The sequence below is a fragment of the Heloderma suspectum genome, chromosome 2, assembly GCF_057233095.1.
Source record: "Heloderma suspectum isolate Gila_16-S chromosome 2, 16-S_ref, whole genome shotgun sequence".
Lineage (NCBI taxonomy): Eukaryota > Metazoa > Chordata > Lepidosauria > Squamata > Helodermatidae > Heloderma > Heloderma suspectum.
This window is the reverse complement of record NC_139459.1, coordinates 286,271,574-286,288,766: the sequence shown is the minus strand read 5'-3', so window position 1 is coordinate 286,288,766 and position 17,193 is coordinate 286,271,574. Positions and strand designations below refer to the sequence as shown.

At 44.2% G+C, this 17,193-nt stretch overlaps 1 long non-coding RNA gene across 1 annotated transcript; it reads left to right on the top strand.

Annotated features, from left to right (window-relative positions):
* Window positions 1-2,328: 2,328 nt before the first annotated feature.
* LOC146354768 (uncharacterized) lies at window positions 2,329-14,970 on the top strand. Its single transcript, XR_014788490.1, has 3 exons — window positions 2,329-2,404; window positions 11,546-13,085; window positions 13,364-14,970. It is a non-coding gene; the product is annotated as an uncharacterized LOC146354768 (long non-coding RNA).
* The last annotated feature ends 2,223 nt before the right edge of the window (window positions 14,971-17,193 follow it).

The window sequence follows — 17,193 nt, the reverse complement described above, 5'->3', positions numbered from 1 at the left end:
TGCTTGGGTTTATATTCGCACACGCAACAAATTTCAATAAATTTAGGGCACATTCCTATGCATGTTTACATAGAAAAAAGCTCTACAATTCCCAGCATTCCCTAGCCTTTATATCATTATAGGCCTTTTTCATTATATAATGACTTCCTCATTATAGGACTTTTTTGTCTAAACATGTATAGGAATGCACCCTTAGATGCATAGATTTGGCGTGCCACTTAACTTTCTGTACCATCACTAGCACCTCCTAGATGCTTTTTGTACAGCACTGAAGAAACCCTTTCCTTTCATGGAGAAGAAAGGCTCCACCTCTTTTGCCTTTGGGCCCACCCACCACTGGAATGCAGCCCCTGCCCCCCTTCTCCAAAACTGAGTTCAGCTCCCAGGTTGAAAAGGTTGCCCACCTGTCCTAGGCCCTGCGCTCTTCAACATTTTTGTAAATGGCTTGGATGAGGATGTAGACACATTGCTTATCAAATCTGCAGTTGACACCAAGCAAGGAGAGAAAGCCAGCACCATATAACAGGGGTGGGTAGAAAGTAGATCTCCAGATGTCTTCGACTTCAACTCCTAGCATTCCTGACCATTGGCTGTTCTGGCAGGGGCTGATAGAAGTTGAAGTCCACACATCTGGAGTTCTACCTTCTGCCCAGCTCTACCATAGAAGGCAGGATCTAGACAGGCAGGGAATCTATTACGATGAGATTCAACAGAGATAAATGTGAAGTCTTGCATTTAGGTTCAAAACATCAGAGACAAGTATAGGGTGGGGGAGACCAGGCTTGGCAGCAGCACATGTATGAAGGACCTAGGCGTCCTAGTGGATCGCAAGCTGAGTATGAGCCAGCAGTGCAATGTGGCTGCTAAGAAAGGTGATGTGATCTTGGGCTGCGTTAACAGAAGCATAGTGTCCGGATCACAGGAAGTAATAGTTCTGCTCTATTCTGCATTAGGAGTACTTTGTCCAGTTCTGAGCACTCCATTTTAAGAAGGACATGTTGGAACACACCCAGAGAAGAGCAACCAGGATGGTGAGCGGTCTGGAAACCAAGTCCTAGGAGGAGCAGTTCAAAGACCTGGGTATGTTTAGCCTGGAGAAGAGTAAGGCGAGACATAATAGCGGTCTTCAAATATCTGAAAGGCCATCGTGCAGAAGATGGAGCAGACTTGTTCTCTGTTGCTCCAGAGAGCAGGACTAGAAGAGGTGGAAACTGCAGGGAAGCAGATTTCAATTTAACATTAGGAGAAACATCCTAACAGTGAGTGCTGTTCAGCAGTGAAACAGACTGCCTCGGGAGGCATTTCAGAGGAGGCTGGATGGCCATCTGCCAGGGGTGCTGTAGCTATACCCCACAGTGCAGACCCTGCACTGAGCTAAGGGTTGGGCTAAATGATCTCCAGGGAACCTTCCAACTCTACAGTTCTGTAATAAAGCATAGGAAATACAAAGCCATGCTAGGGCTCGGCCTGGCACAAATTGATTTTAGAAGCTTTCACTCCCTCCGTTTCCAGTGCGCACAGGCAATTCTCTTGCCTACCATGAATGGGGATTTCCCCCTTTCCCTCTACACCATAATAAACCGTGAGGAATACCATACGAAGCCACGCTACTGCTCGGCGTGGCGCAAACGGGATTTAGAAGCTTCCGCTCCCTCTGCTTCCGGCACCCCCCACACACACATCCTATTTATTCGGAAGTAAGTTCCACCTGCATAGCGTGCATAGGATTGCAACCTGAATCTATCATCCGGATTGGATCGGATCCCTTTTCTTTTAGGTTTCAACTTTTAGGTTTCAATACAACTTCGTGGGCGTCAGTTTGCCCCTATTAATTGGAAGATTAGCATGAGACGAATAGTCCAAGGTGTGCGCGCAAAGCGTTAAACATGACACTAAAATCAAAACAGGCACTGCCTGGCACCGCTTCCCAGGTAAACGACAAGAGTCGCCCCCGTAAAACTGGATGCGCAAAGGGGAATTTTTCGCAGTATTTATGCACGGATATGAAAAATAAACAACAACGGAAATAATATATAAGGGAGCGGGGGAAGAGTGCGATCTGGCTGTATGAGCGCCGCAAAGAAAACGCACCGCATGTCCCCCGCTGGGGTTGGATTCTGAATCTTCGCAAGCCGACTCCGATTGATAGGACTTCTTGTACCACGTGACTCTGCTCTAAAAACGGGGGCGTTCCGACCTCTCGGCTTTCTCCTTTTAATGAGGCGCCAATGATCCGCTTAAGTAGGCGGCGCTGAAACGCGAGGGGCCTATTGCGGCGGGAGGTGGAGCTTTTAGAATGTTGTGTATGAAGTCGCAAAGCGCGGGAAGGGAGGCTGGAGGAAGTGAATGGCGCGCTAGGCCCGGGATGTGGCTATTGAATGTCTGCAGCTGACTTGCGCAGAAGGTCAGTGCTTAACCTCAGAATCACTGTGCAGTTGATTCAAAGGCTACAGACGCCGAGGCGCGTCTCTTTTTCTTTCGTAATCCTGCTGTTCAAGGTTTAATATTTTGCCACACTATTTAGGGGGAGCAGTTTGGGGCATGTCCGAAAGGGCAGCTTAGGCGTCTTCACACACAACGTTTTTAGGCGATCGAGATGCTAAGTGCGCACACCTAAAATGTCAAATAGGCAAGACACGTGTTTACTATACAAGTCAGGCAGGGAGCTGGGATTGGCAGCAGCTCCTTGTTCCGTATACGCTTGCTGACAAGCCGGAGTCTGCCTCGGTACGATGTGCCAAATGGCCCTTCGGGTGATCATGCTGGGGAAGCTGCTGAAGAGAAGCAGAGACTTTTCCCTTGCTCTAATGCAAATAAGCACTTTGAAGCAAGTCTTTATACCTACACTAGTACCAGCGAAGAAGAAACACGGAAAGAGAGGTGCATTTACATTTCGATTTCAAAGTTTATAAACTGTGCAATTTCCAAAATTAAAAAATGTAACTTACAATAACTTATCAGAAATTCCAACATTATTAATTTCCAGAGGGGTGCAATGGAAGTTACTCTCTTGCAGCACAAACAACAGACTTGTGGCACCTTAAAGACTAATAAATTCATAATGGCATAAGCTTTCAAGGACTTACATTACTTCACTTAATGTAGTCCACAAAAGTTAATGCCGTAATAAATCTGTTAGTCTTTAAGGTGCCACAAAACTCTTTGTAACTTTTATTAAATTGTTTTCTAAAATTATAAGCATCAAATCTACATAATATACAATCATCAAACTTCAGTCAAAACATACACCTAAATAATAATGTTAAAAATATGTAAAGAAGAGCTATGAGAAGTGCTAGAAGTTTTTATCTGGGCCATTTAAAATGTAGAACAAGCTCTCAAGAGTTACACAGGACTCTTCCTCATGCTGGATGTTTGAAGGGAAAAACACCTCTTATAGACAAAAAAAAATCCCTACAAACATAGGACACATTGTGAGATGTATCTGATCTTCTGCCAGCAGATCAAATTTCCCCTCCTCCCTGCATCCCCCCACCCCAAGATCTGCTCCAAAGAGTTGGGGGACCAGAGCAGATTGGGGGGACGCAGTGAGGGGCTTCAAGGGAGAGAAGGGGAAGGGTAACTCTTGTTGACCCCTGCAACTTCCCCAAATGCGGGAAACTCGACTGCATAATTTGTGGTAGTCTGCTTACATGGTCAATCAGTGGCTACTGGCCCTGATGGCTAGATGCTAAAACATTGTACATGTTTTAATGTTCGTAAGCAGACTTGTGTCCCAGTATTGGGGAAAAAATGGAGTATAAATAAATATAATAATAATAATGCTACCTCCAGTATCAGAGGCAATATGCCTATGTTCACCAGTGGCTGGGGAACATGGGCAGGAGGGTGCTGTTGCACTCCTGTCCTGCTTGTGGGTTCCCTGTGGGCAGCTGGCTGTCCACTGTGGGAGCAGAATGCTGGACTAGATGGACCTTGGTCTGATTCAGCAGGGCTCTCCTTGTGCTCTTACGGATGTATCCCTGTAATCTCTCCCTTTTTTTGCTGGTCATCCAGGCTATGGAAGAGTCAGATGGTTGCATCCTACATTTCTAACCCTAATTGGTCCAATAAAGAGTAGTGTTGTGTTGCTTTTTGTTTCTGAAGATATTGTGAGAGATTCAAAACCCCCAAAGGCATTTGTTTCACATAGATTGCTAAGGTGTCACATGGGACAGAGTTTGTCACATTAAGCCCCCCTAACCAAGATTAAGGCTGCAATCCAGTACACACTTACCTGGGAGTAAGTCCCACTGAATTCCAGTGAGATGTGCATCCATGTAGATGTACATAGGATTGCACTGTAAAATGTGTTGGGCCACCTTTCAGACTGTAACTAAAGGAGAACTCAGACAGCAGTTTTGAAAAGGGTCAGATATAGATTCATCCGTGCTTTCTCATCCATCAGAGTTTGGCTCTTTATCTTGTGCGGCTGAAGTGTACACGTCACTTGGACAGAGTGCTGTATTACCACATGTTGGCTTCCCAAACTTAGCACACAAATGCCAGACAGGAGCATGGGAAGCTTCCATCTGGACATGCACGAAAGAAAGAAAGCAAGCAAGCAAGCAAGCAAGCAAAGGGCTGGATGCGCCTGATCTCGTCTGATCTCAGAAACTAAGCAGGGTCAGCCCTGGTTAGTACTTGGATGGGAGACCGCCTGGGAATCGGGCTTCCTGCATTGAGCAGGGGGTTGGACTCGATGGTCTTATAGACCCCTTCCAGCCCTATGATTCTAAGATTTGATTTGAAAGAAAGAAAGCTTTGATTGGGAGCATCCATTCTTCTGCACAGCTCAGGCACAAACTTGTCAGACTAGTATGCACAATGTCAACCATCTCTGTGTCACCCACATAACATTCCAGGTCTTTGCAAGAGATTGTACATCCCTAGAAATATATAAATCCTGCAAAGTGTTCAAAGGAAGCACTGTGGTCATTTATGCAAGAAGCACAGGTAGGACAGGATGTATTTAGTAATTCCATGCAAGTTAAGAAAAAGTAAAAAAAATAGAACTCAGCAGCCTAAGAATCTGCGGGGGTGGGGGGGTTGTAGATTTTCATCCTTATGACTTCATATATAGGCCTAAAAATGTCTATGAAGTATAGTTCTTTGACTCTTACTATGACCAACTGAAGCAGAATAAATTATTCAAAGCAAGCAAATATATGCAAAGATTATACAGATCATAGAATTCAGCATTTAGCACCGAGTCTGGATTACTTTTATGTAGATTTTTTTTTAAAAAAAATAATTTACCAGAGTTCACAAAGGCATAGGTAGGCAGACATATAGTAATGAGCTCAAATGTCTCACCTTTCTATTAGGAAACTTTTTTTTTCCAGAAAGCAGAAAATAAAAAATACAGCTCTTCTCCTCCCATCTACAGCAGTCCAAGTATGGCTAGTGCCTCTGGTAAAGCCATTGAGATTCAACCAACGTAGCTAGAGCTTGTTACAAATGTTGGTGCGTTCCTGCCTAGACTGTGGAAAAAAATAGGATTTACAGCTAGTTGACCTTTTATTCCTGTTATCAAAGAACCTAATTCCCTTTGAAAGCCAGGAAATCAATCTGTGCCTAGAAAAATTATTACACTGCCATGCAGAAAATATCCAGTAGCTATTTCTGAATTAGCCTCATTCTCTGCTACTCTTTAGATTTGTGAAAACAGGATGCGTACATAATGCTACTCATATCAAAAGGAGCATTGTATATAATCATTTACCACCGCCATAACAAGGCTGTCAGCTCTTGCAGTGTTGTTATTTCTAAAGCGCCTCAAATGTATTGGGTGCTGTACAAAAATAAAACAAAAGACAACCCCTACCTGGAGGCATACAGTCTAAATAAGTCAGAGATAAGAAGGTACTTTGACTTGCCATTTCAGACATTTCCTTAATGCAGGGGTGGGCAACTTGTAGCCCTCTAGATGTTGTTGGACTGCAAGTCCCATCCAGCATAGCTAGTTGTGGGGGATGATGGGAGTTGTAGTCCAACAGGATCTGGAGAGCAACAAGCTGCCCACCCCTGCCTTAATGTTTGGACGGTGAAATTTATTACAATCTTAGGCTGCAATCCTATGCACATTCCCCTGGCATTAAGTCCCACTGGACTCAGTGGGGATTATTTCTGAATAAACATGCACAGGCTAAAATCTGAATGCAGTTTCAACTTCTGCTATCACTGTTTAGAAGGAGAATTTGAAAATGCATTTACATTTTAGCCACTGGGGTTTAGACGCATTCACAAAAAGGCCACTTAAAAAAATAAACGTTTATTATTTTTAAAAGGAAAGAAAGTATATTTCTTTGGTAACATGCATGCTTTATTGTCTAGTTCTGAAGTCCAGGATTCAATCCCTGGCATGTCCAGCTAAAGAATGGTGAGGCTAAGAAAGGACATCTGCCTGGAGAGATGAGATTCATTTATATGGATCTCACTCCATATAAAGTAGTTTATACACACCTATTTTTTTTTTAAATCCTGTATTTTGAGGTCTGAGTACTTATTTGTTACTGACAAACTTGCAATACATGGTAGCTCCAGCTGAATGTGGAAGGAGAAGCATTCATTGAATGTTTCCAGATTTCCTAACCATGTTGAGTTTTAAAGAGTTAGTCTCAACGTTATAAAATAGAAAGCAACATTTGAGCTCACAGAAGCACCGGAGGTAACAGGAGACAGAGTAGGAGGATGTTGGTGCTGTGCAATGTTCTCATTATGTTCTAGGTGTGGACGTTTTGCTGAACATACGTCCTTTCTCTGCCTCTGGGCCCTTTCTGCTCTCCCCTCCTAAAGTTAATTAATCTAGGGGTTGCATCCAATGTTAGTCCCACTTAGAGTAGACCCATTAAAATGAATTGGACTTAAGTTAGACGAACACCAGATAGAAACCTTGGTTTTGCCTTCCCAATTGCATGCTCACTCTTGAATTTAACTTCTCAAACTTACTAGTCCTCACAGAGGTTACTCTATCCTGCTCATGTGTACACTGCTACAATGCCAAGAATGTAGGAATAAGCCTCCATCCACTTTCTTCCTCCCACACAGGGAGGTAGATCCAGACCAAATCAGAATTTTTAAGTCCTGTTGAAATCAGTAGGACTTGTTATTCATTGCTGATTTTCACATTGATTTTGATGGGACTAAGCATAACTAATTTGGTCTGAATCCAGCTAAGGTATTTTCCAGAGAAAGTCTGGGACCCAGTGCCAGTGGAGGCTGGTGGCTCTGATGTCACTGGGGCAGTGAATCTGCTCTGGGTTTCAGGCAGAACTCTAAAGGAGCTATCCAAGGTGCTTCACACCTTGAATAGCTCCTTTAAAGTTCTGACTGAAACTTGGAGCGGATGCACTGCCCCAGTGATATCAGAGCCACCAGCCTCCACTGCCCATTGCATGCGTACTTGAACAGAAATGCACTTAGTTTAATTGGCTTTGCTCACTAGTGAGCATAGGGCTGCAGCCCATGAACAGTTTACGCACATCCATGTGGACAGTATCAAGGGTAATTTATTTCTTTGTCCTGACTTTGCTGGTCCAGTAGAAAAGCCTTGTGAGCAAAACTTGCCAAACTTGAAGTTGACATGTTTTGTTTCCCCCAAAATTTATTTTTTTGTGGTGGTCCACAGGATTCAGAAGGAAATGTTAAAAGTGAGCAATAGGGCAACTGATTTATTTATGTATTTATTTGAGTGTATGAACTTTCTGAGTTTTAACACTTTTGTCCAAATTTTACTTAACAGTTTTCTCCTTCAAACCAACTTTAATAAATTCATGCTGACACAAGAAGTTACCTTTTGGCCACTTCTGTACATCATGTGGTGTAGTATTATTATCTTTCCCTCTAATGGTGAACTCAGGTGATGAGTATCAATAGAAATAGAGCCAAAATGGGCTCACTCACAAACAGGAGGGAGATATCAGCACGCTTGGGGGAACTGCGAGGACTGCAGGAGATGAAAAAAAATTTGAATTAAAATAAAACCAGGGGAGCAAACACACACACACACCCCCGTCGCCCCATGAGGACTGAGCATGTTCAGTAACCACAGAAAGTCGAGTGTCTGTGCAATGGAGTATCCTGGAAGTGTATCCTGGCTGGCCAGCTCTCTGAACACAAATGCTTCCGTTAGAAGATGAGGATACACTGCAACATTTTATTGCAGATCCCACTCGTGTCAAATATTATTTCAGTGTTTAAAAACCTTCTGCCTTTCCTTTCAAACAAAATGGTAGGCTTGCCTCAAACATGGATTCCCCCCCGCCCCGAGGATTTATTTAACCTTTTCTCTGTATTTTAAATCACACCCATTTTCAACTTCTTCCTTTCCTGGAAACCTTCATTTCTCTCTTACCAAATTTTCCTGCAGGCACAAAACATTTAAGGACAATTGAAGTAGAAGTACTTGCAGAAAATGTCATTTAAAAATGCAGATATGCTCATTTGAAACCCTGTACGATAGGGAGCTGGACAGACTTAACATTCTGAATATTTTTTTTCTTCATTTGCTTCCCCTTGCATAAGCCTTCTTCCCAAAGTAGTTTTGGATACGCATATCCCTGTCCTGCCCTCTGCTGGACAGTATAAATGAGGCAGGATCAAAGGCTGGAATGTTTATGGTAGCAAAACTGGACACAAACGGACTGCATAGGATGTCACATTCAGTTAAGATTCTCCTCGAAGGAAAACCCTTCTCTGCTTGAGGTCTTGCCAATTTAGGGACTTCACAATGCACTTTGACCTTTTGAAGCTACAGATGAGCAAACCCCCTGGAGTGACATTTTGGACCTTGGAGAAGTAGCCACCTTCCTCCTTCCCACCAGCACACAGAGAGAATCCATAACCTCCAATCCCTTGCCAGTTCATCTCTGCTCCTGCTTTGGGAGCTGCAAAAGAGGTGGAAGAGAGCAGCAAGGGCCCAACTCAGATCCCTTTTGGCAGGAGTGCTGAACTTCTTTCTGCCCATTACTGCCAGTAGCTGAGCCTTAGGAGACGCCGTTCAACCTTTTAGAATGGGGGAGAAGCCCACGCAAAAGACGGGAAACCATCAAGCAGCTGTGGAAAGGGGGTGGGACCAGAGGAAAGGTGAGGCCATCTAGGAGAACCAGATTTGGCTGGTGGACCTAATGTTCACCACCCCTGCCTTATGGGCTTGCACAGATCTCTTGCAGGGTTCAGGGTTTTCCTTCCCTGTCAAACCTCTATGGAAAGAAAGAGGAACAAGTTCCGGGCATATGTCTGGTATGTGGAAGAATAATCATAATCTCTATAAATTATCCCATTTCTTCTCAGCAATCTTGGTGCTTAGTCAGGTGCCTCCTTCTGCAAGGATGGTCAAGTACTACTACTGTTGCTGTTGTTATTCAGCTCAGTGGCACATTTCAGTGCCCCAAACTTTGGAAAAGGCTTTACAGGGCTTAACATGGATACCTGAGACAAGACTCAGGAATTCTCCCTGCTCCTCTTGCCTCCACACCGTGCTGCTCACAGATTATTATCCCCAACATTGCTGATGGCCATAGGGGAGTTCACTGAACCAAAATCAAACAAGGAACAGCTGCACCGATGGAATTCGCAACGCGTTTCGACACAGGTTAAGATAAGAGGAACTGGAGAATATAAAACATAAAATACATGATAAATGATATATAATGTACACCAAAAAGAAGGGCAACGCCAAAGAGTGTTCAAACTACCGCACAATTGAGCTCATTTCACATGCCAGCAAGGTGATGCTCAAAATCCTACAAGCTAGGCTTCAGCAGTATGCGAACCGAGAACTACCGGAAGTACAAGCTGGGTTTAGAAGAGGCAGAGGAACTAGAGATCAAATCGCCAACATTCGCTGCATCATGGAGAAAGCAAGAGAATTCCAGAAAAACGTCTATTTCTGCTTCATTGACTACGCTAAAGCCTTTGATTGTGTGGATCACAACAAACTGTGGCAAATCCTGAAAGAGATGGGAGTACCAGACCACCTTACCTGTCTCCTGAGAAACCTGTACGAGGGTCAAGAAGCAACAGTCAGAACCAGACATGGAACAACCGATTGGTTCAAAATTGGGAAAGGAGTACGACAAGGCTGCATATTGTCACCCTGCTTATTTAACTTATATGCAGAGTACATCATGAGAAATGCCGGGTTGGATGAATCAGAGGTCGGAATTAAGATTGCTGGGAGAATTATCAACAACCTCCGATATGCAGACGATACCACCCTAATGGCAGAAAGCGAAGAGGATCTCAAGAGCCTCTTGTTGAGGGTGAAAGAGGAGAGTGCAAAAGCTGGTTTGAAACTCAACATTAAAAAAACGAAGATCATGGCATCTGGCCCCATCACTTCCTGGCATATAGAAGGGGAAGAAATGGAAGCAGTGACAGATTTTACTTTCTTGGGCTCCAAGATCACCGCAGACGGTGACTGTAGCCATGAAATTAAAAGACGCTTGCTCCTTGGGAGGAAAGCTATGGCACACCTAGACAGCATAGTAAGAAGCAGAGACATCACCTTGCCGACAAAGGTCCGTCTAATCAAAGCTATGGTTTTCCCAGTAGTAATGTATGGCTGTGAGAGCTGGACTATAAGGAAGGCTGAGCGCCGAAGAATTGATGCTTTCGAACTGTGGTGCTGGAGAAGACTCTTACGAGTCCCCTGGACTGCAAGGAGGTCAAATCAGTCCATCCTAAAGGAAATCAACCCTGAGTGCTCATTGGAAGGACAGATAATGAAGCTGAAGCTCCAAGATTTTGGCCACCTAATGCGAAGAGAAAACTCCCTGGAAAAGACCCTGATGCTGGGAAAGACTGAAGGCAAAAGGAGAAGGGGACGGCAGAGGATGAGATGGCTAGATAGCATCACGGATGCAATGAATATGAACTTGAGCACGCTCCGGGAGAGAGCGCAGGACAGGAAGGCCTGGCGTGCTATGGTCCATGGGGTCACGAAGAGTCGGACACGACTGAACAACAACAACAACAAAGTACACCAAAGCATTTAAAATACAATTTTACAGGTTTCCAAAAATGTCTTAAATAATATGAATGAGCTAATGAAAAACTTCAGAACATGCTAAACTATCCTAAAAATGTTAACATTTTCTATACATAAGTGCATGGGTTTTACAATCAGACAGAAGAATTCAAAAACACACACACATACACACACACACACACACACACACACACACACACTAAGCATTTAAAGTACCAATTTACATATTGTTAACAAAATCTCTGGATACCATACATTGACTAGTTAAAAACTGCAAAACATATCAACTGGCTTCACTGAAGCCCTCCTCACATGCTGCTTGCCATGCCTGAGGGTTCAAGTGAACCCCTCTCATGTTTTACTAGGCACCTTCTTCCATTTGCCTTATAGTGCAATCCTATACATGTTTACTCAGAAATAAAATCCACTCTGTCCGGTGGTGCTTACAGGTAAGTATATATAGGACTGCAGCTTTAGCACTCTGTTCTGATTTCCTATGTCTTATTTATTATTTGCTAGATCTTTCCCTGTTTGTTTTTTATATATCCTTAGCTATCCATTATATAGCTGGACTGTAAGGAAGGCTGAGCGCCAAAGAATTGATGCTTTCGAACTGTGGTGCTGGAGAAGACTCTTACGAGTCCCCTGGACTGCAAGGAGGTCAAATCAGTCCATCCTAAAGGAAATCAACCCTGAATGCTCATTGGAAGGACAGATACTGAAGCTGAAGCTCAAATATTTTGGCCACCTAATGCGAAGAGAAAACTCTCTGGAAAAGACCCTGATGCTGGGAAAGACTGAAGGCAAAAGGAGAAGGGGATGGCAGAGGATGAGATGGCTAGATAGCATCACCGATGCAATGAATATGAACTTGAGCACACTCCGGGAGAGAGCGCAGGACAGGAAGGCCTGGCGTGCTATGGTCCGTGGGGTCACGAAGAGTCAGACACGACTTAACGACTGAACAACAACGATCCATTATATACCTTTCCCCATTCTTATTTGTCACCTTTTTTCTCCCCTCTAGTCATCCTCTGTTAATTTCATGACAATTCCACATTGTTTCTCATACTTTGAGTTTCTTGTGTACAGAGCGAATTGACCACTGACCCATGGGTGCAATAAAATAAAATGGTGTTCCGTTTCCTCATCTACTAAAAATATGGATGCTCTAGGAATTTGTTGGATCAGTATTCTGAAGCCAACCCATCTGATCCACTCCTCCCAGACTAATGTGTGGATCAGAACACATTTACAAGGCCCCATTACATGTTCTTCCTCCTGGAGAGGCGGGCTTGGTGGGGACCAGAGACAGAGCCTTCAGTGCAGCAGCACCCCAATTATGGAATTCCCTTTCCGGGGAAGTTAGGTTGGCTTCTTTGTTATTGGCCTTTTGGTGGTTCATACAAACTCCAGTGTTCTGCCGAGCTTACTGATTAATGTTGCTCTTTGATTTTAGAAGCTTCCCCAATTTTATTGTTATTCATTTTATCAGTCTTGTTTTAGTTTTGTTTGGAATTCTATTTAATTGTGTTTATGGTTCTCTTGTAAATTGCCTCAAGCCTCACTGAGTGGAGAGGTGATTCAGAAATATGTTAAATTCAGTACATAGTTCTCCTTTGGAATCTGCAACACAAATGAACTTTCCAACTTCTTCCCAGGGATGACTTTTAACAGGTAATAGCTGCTGGAGCTGCCCCTGGGAGTGACACACATGCCGACCCTCCCAGAGATGCTCTATGGAAAAACAAGATGGCAGCCCCCAGGGGCATTTGCAGCCTCATTTTCAACATGTGCAGAAGAAGCCACAATTTTTAGCCCCTTGGAGCAGCTATTACTGGTTTTTAAAAGTTTTATTTTTTTTTAAAGGCAGACCTTAAATGATGTCATAAAGTTGAAAGTAACTTTTTTAAAAAGTTAATATGGAAATCAGATGGGAAGGACACAAACTAAATTTGCAGTTAACCAAATTTGGACTGGTCCATCCATCCCTCTCTAAAAATTCAACAAAAAACAATTGCAGCCCCATCAATTATTTTTATCTCTCATTTGCACAGAGACAGCATGATTCAGCAAAAAAAAAATGTAACCAGTACTGGGAGATCCAATAATTTTGCTGGTTTGCTAGCAACGTAGTATGATAGCAAGGTTTGCTGCTGTCATGGAAGATTTGAAGCAGGGGTGGGCCACTTGTTTGGCATACAACTCCCATAATCCCTCGCCATTGGCTGTGCTTGCTTGGTAGGCCAGCACATCTGGAATGCCACAAGTTGCCCATCCCTGGTCTAGGCCAGCTTTCCCCAACCTGGTGCCCTACAGATGTGTTGGACTACAACTGAGAGAATCCCCCAACCAGCTGAAAGGCACCAGGTTGGGGAAGGTTGGGATAAGCCTAGTTAGCTGAGGTTTCCCCACTTCCTAATTTATTTGTAGTCTTTAAATAAACCTGCTTCCGACTTCTGTCTCATTTTCCTCATGTTTAAAATATCAACAACGACCATAAAAATATCCCTTACTTCCCTATGAAATAGAACTCAACTACATTTGTCCGTCTTACTACTGTGTCAGACTACGGAAGTGATCTGCACTGAATCCCTCTGGCTAGTTACGTGCTCAAGAATATCCTTTAACTTGCTTCAGTTCAAGTTGGCAACCATGAGGGGCCATCGGATGCCATGACGATGTCTGAGAGAACTCCTGCTTGGTGAAGCCGCTCTTCAAATCAGTTTCCACCGCTTAACCTAGCCCATCCCTTTACCACAGGGGTGTTGAACCTCCTTCAGACAGAGGGCCAAACTCCATTTTGGAGAAGCTCTTGGGGCCGCATTCTGGTGGTGGGTGGGGCAAAAGCAAATGGGGTGGAGCCAAAGGCAGGGGGTTGGGGTCAAAATTACCAAATCTGCCAGCATACTTCATCTGAAGGATCTGACTGCCAGTAACTAAGTCTTAGGAGAAGCCGTTCAACCCTTTAGAATGGGGGGGGGGACACAGGTGGGGAGATGCAGAAAAGTTGGAAGAACACCCAATGACTGGTGGTCGTGGGACAAGGAATAGGGCCATGGGAAGGGGGCATGGCTATCTGGGGAACCAGACTGGAACTCCAGGTGGACCAGATTTTTCCTCCCACCTCAGAGGAGGCTGGTGGGTCCAATGTTAGTGGGACAGTGAATCCACTCCGGGTTTCAGTCAGAACTCTAAAGGAATGCTCCTTTAGAGTTCTGACTGAAACCTGGAGTGGATTCAGCATCCCACTGACATCGGAACCACCAGCCTCCACTGCCTTAGGTTCTGCATCCCTGCTCTAATGGCACTGTGATACAGTGTCCTCTCCCCATTTCAGGAACCATGCTGTATGCTGGATCCATAGTGGGTGTCTTTCTGCAGACAGCTGCAAAAGAGCAGATGTGCAGAGACTCAGGATTGGTAACTCCCTAACTTCTTTCCACTCAAGGACGGCGTCCTTACCCAGGCCAGCAAGCAATATTCTAACCTGGCAAGGCAAGTGTCAGGGTGGCGACTGAGCCCATAGAGCCCCAGAGCAGTTCTGATTCTGAGGAAGAGCAACAATCCGTGGGAGAGGAGCTCGCTCATCGCTCACAGGCACAGCAGCAGGGAGAGATTCCTCCTGCCTGCATTCCTGAGAGAGATGGTGACCCTGGCAGTGAGAGAGCGGGGGAGGGGGCCTTGCTGGACGCTTGGTGCAGAGAGCGGCACCAGTTAGAGGGCGCCGAGAGGAGGCGCTCTGCTCACTTGGCACTAAAACAACAGTCACATCCCGAGGACCCAAGGGTAAGAGGGAGGACCTCTCAATAGCCCATAAGTTCCGAGTCTTCCCGCCCTCCTCCTTCAAACAGGGACCAATTGCCTTACCTGGAGCTTAGGCTACTCTGCTAACTACCCCAGTGCAGTTCCTTGCTTAGTCGTTGGTGATTAGCATCTGAAAGAGTCATTAAGTTGTAAAAGGAATAAAGCCTTGGAAATAATCCTTTTCGTCTGTGTCTTGGCTATTGGAGGGGACTGTAAGAGGCAGCTAGGGCGCTCCTGACAGCAAGTAGGAATGTGAAAGTTTGGATGGCACGCATTTTTTACTAATGTACACAAGAGGTTAACCCTCTTGGGGGCGGGGGAACGTATTCAGAGTTTTTCTACAAGCCTTTCAGCTCCTGCACTAATTTGTGCTATTTTTGTCAGTGCTAATGTTGTGTTATGATAATAAGGTTCTATAGGGAAAGTTTGGAATTCACATTTTCTTTTATACACTACTCAGCAGAAAGTTAGCTTTGCAGCCTCCACAGTACCTAATCTTGATTCATTAGCTTCATCCACCCCCATGAAGCTGTCGGGGGGCTTTGGCCTGGCAAGTTACAGCTCTGTGCTATGGTACCAAAAGTGCTGTGGATAAACTTGAGGATTCTGTTAATGGAGCACATGATATGTCCGACTCATCCAGCCTTTCTGAACCTGGTGCCGTCCAGATGTGTTGGACAGCGACTCTCATAATCCCCAGCTTTTGGCCATGGTAGCTGTTTGGAGCCAGTGTGGAACAGTGGTTAGGGTGTTGGGGACTCTGGAGATCAGGGTTCTAGTCCCCACTCGGCCATGAAGCCCACTGGGTGACTTTGGGACCGTCAGTGACTCTTGCACGTTTGTTGTGGGGATAAAATGGAGAGGAGGAGGATCATGTAAGCCACCTTGGGTTCCTTGCAAGAGGGGAAAAGGCAGGATATAAATGTAATAAATAAAATGTAATAAATAAATACATGATGGGAGTCGCAGTCCAGCATATCTGGAGAGCACCAGGATGAGGAAGGCTGTGCTAATCCTTTATTATGCCATTTCTCTTTTATCGACAGTCCCATAAGACTTCAACCAAGTAATCCAACTGAAGAGTCTTGACCTTCCTATATAGCAGGGGTGGGCAACCTTTTAAAAACGAAAGCTTAGGATTCAAGGAGGGACCTGTAATATCCCTGAGGACTCCCCTGTAGGATACAGCTCTGACATAAATGGCAGAAAACTTGAGCTGGGTGTACAAATAGAGTTGCCAGACCTTGAGAAGGCTCTTTTATCTAGAAGAGCTTCTTCTATCACTGCAGTTCTGTGATAGCACAAGCCATCATGTGAAATCTTCCATGTTACGTTTAAAAGTACAGGAGTTTTCTTAGTGTCTGGATTTGGCAACTCTGCATACTAATGACCAGGGGCCTCATACGCAAGTTTGCACTAAGGGCCTGAACTGGGGCCCATTGGCTTCTAGAAGCCCAGGCCAGAAGCCCATTAGCAGGAGGAAAATAACTGAGGCTTAATTGTAGATCATGCTTAATGATGTTCATGGAATCTTGTGCAAACTGTACATCTGTGGAGTGTAGGGATGGACTGATCTGTCAGTTTCAGTTTCTGTCAATTTTTCATTTTTCCAATCTTAAGTTCACTTTGTCTCAGACTTTGAGGATTTCTACAGTCTTACATTTGGTTCATCTCAAACACTGACTTTTTTTAAGTTCACATGAAAATTCAAAAGCATTTTTGTGCACATTTCTCCGAATATGCGCATTTTCTTCTAATATACATGTTTTTTGCAGGCAACTTTCCTAATGCAATGCATTTTTGAACATTATTTCCCCACACATACACATTTTATATATGTATCTTGATCAGAGAACTCTAACTGCAAAATTCAAAGAAGTGTACATTTTGGAAGATAACTACTTTTGGTTCACATAGTGATTTGAAATTGCAAAATTAGGTGTGGGTTAAAAGCCTCATGTAGAAAAGCTCTAAACATGCATAGGATTGTGCCCTTAATGAGGTTTCCTAAGTGAATGGCTCTCCACCCCATTTATGCTGTAGCAAACCAGTTTAATTCATTGCAATGCTAGTGAGGTTAGAAAATACCGTCTTGTGTTAATCTTCTTTTTTGGACACTCAGCCTAAACATGTGTGGAAGTAAGATCCATTTATTCCCACCCATCCCCTCCTTGAAAGGTAATTCCCATCCACCCACCTTCCCCAGTGGAGCAGCATTTATTTATCTTATTTATATCTTGCCTTTCCATTAAAAATAGTGCTCAGGGACAGCTAGCAATGATAAAATACAGGCAAATGTAACACAATTAAAACATGATCCCATTCCGGAAATACAGGAAGTCACCATTTTTAAAATGGCTCCTCCCCTCCGGAACCACAAGATGGCTGCTGGC